Source organism: Trichechus manatus, unplaced genomic scaffold, assembly GCF_000243295.1.
Source record: "Trichechus manatus latirostris isolate Lorelei unplaced genomic scaffold, TriManLat1.0 scaffold00015, whole genome shotgun sequence".
Taxonomy (NCBI): domain Eukaryota; kingdom Metazoa; phylum Chordata; class Mammalia; order Sirenia; family Trichechidae; genus Trichechus; species Trichechus manatus.
This window is the reverse complement of record NW_004443951.1, coordinates 9,349,691-9,350,740: the sequence shown is the minus strand read 5'-3', so window position 1 is coordinate 9,350,740 and position 1,050 is coordinate 9,349,691.

Genomic DNA, 1,050 nt, shown 5'->3' with positions numbered 1-1,050 from the left:
TTGGTCTTCTTGAGAAAGGCAGGAAAGCGTGGCTATGTCGAGCAGAGCCCAGTGCAGACTGGGAAGGATCAAACACCTGCAGAGAGAGCACTAAGGCCAAGGCACTGAGGGGTCAAGGCCCTCTTTCCAATCATGAGAGGGCAGGACTCCCAGAGGTGGGAGAGGGAAGAGATATTGGTCTTGAGAGGTTATCCCATCCCCTCCTCCCAGGGCCTCGTACCTCAGAAGGTCCTGCTGCATATTCAATGTTAAAGCTGGATACAAGTTCTCGTCTCCTTCAGTCAAGTCGAATTAAGCTCCATTAGGTAAAGTTGAAATAAATCATTTTATAGTAAGTGTTCATGATGGGAAAATTAATCATACATAGTCTTGGGTAGTTATAAGGGTGGGCAGTGTACATGACCCATTTATTAATATAACTGATAATAACATGATAGCTGAAGTTACTCCATATGAAATTGTTTGTGTTACTGCTTGTACCAGTTAAGGCATATATATATCTGAGTTTGAAACTCATCCTGTTTATAGGATGGAATGTACAACTAGAGGATGGAGTATACAGCTAGGCTTGATACTGATAGAATAAGTAATATCCTTATCTTTATATTAATTAATGCATATAGCATAGGTAAGGGAATTCATATTGTTAATATTAAGGTAAGACTTGGAACTGGTGCAGTGATAAACATTGGTATTGATGAAGTTAGTGGTCATAATGCTTCTTTAATAAACAATTTTATGTCATTGGCAATTGGTTGCAGCAGTTTGTGGGAGGCAATAATACTAGAGCCTTTCTGAAGTTTTATATACCCTAAAATTTTCATTCAATTAATTTTAAGAATGTAATGGCTAATAAAATAGTAATAATAGGAGATTAATTATGAACATAGTATTAAGAAGGGGAGTTGTACTTCTGATTATAATAGTTTAAGATTTATGCAATTACCTGTTTCTGCCTTGTTAACAAGTCCTGTTTTTGGGTAGGGAAGGTGGAACGTATGAAGGATGAATCTAGGAAAGTTGGAAGTCATCAAAAATGAAATGGAACAT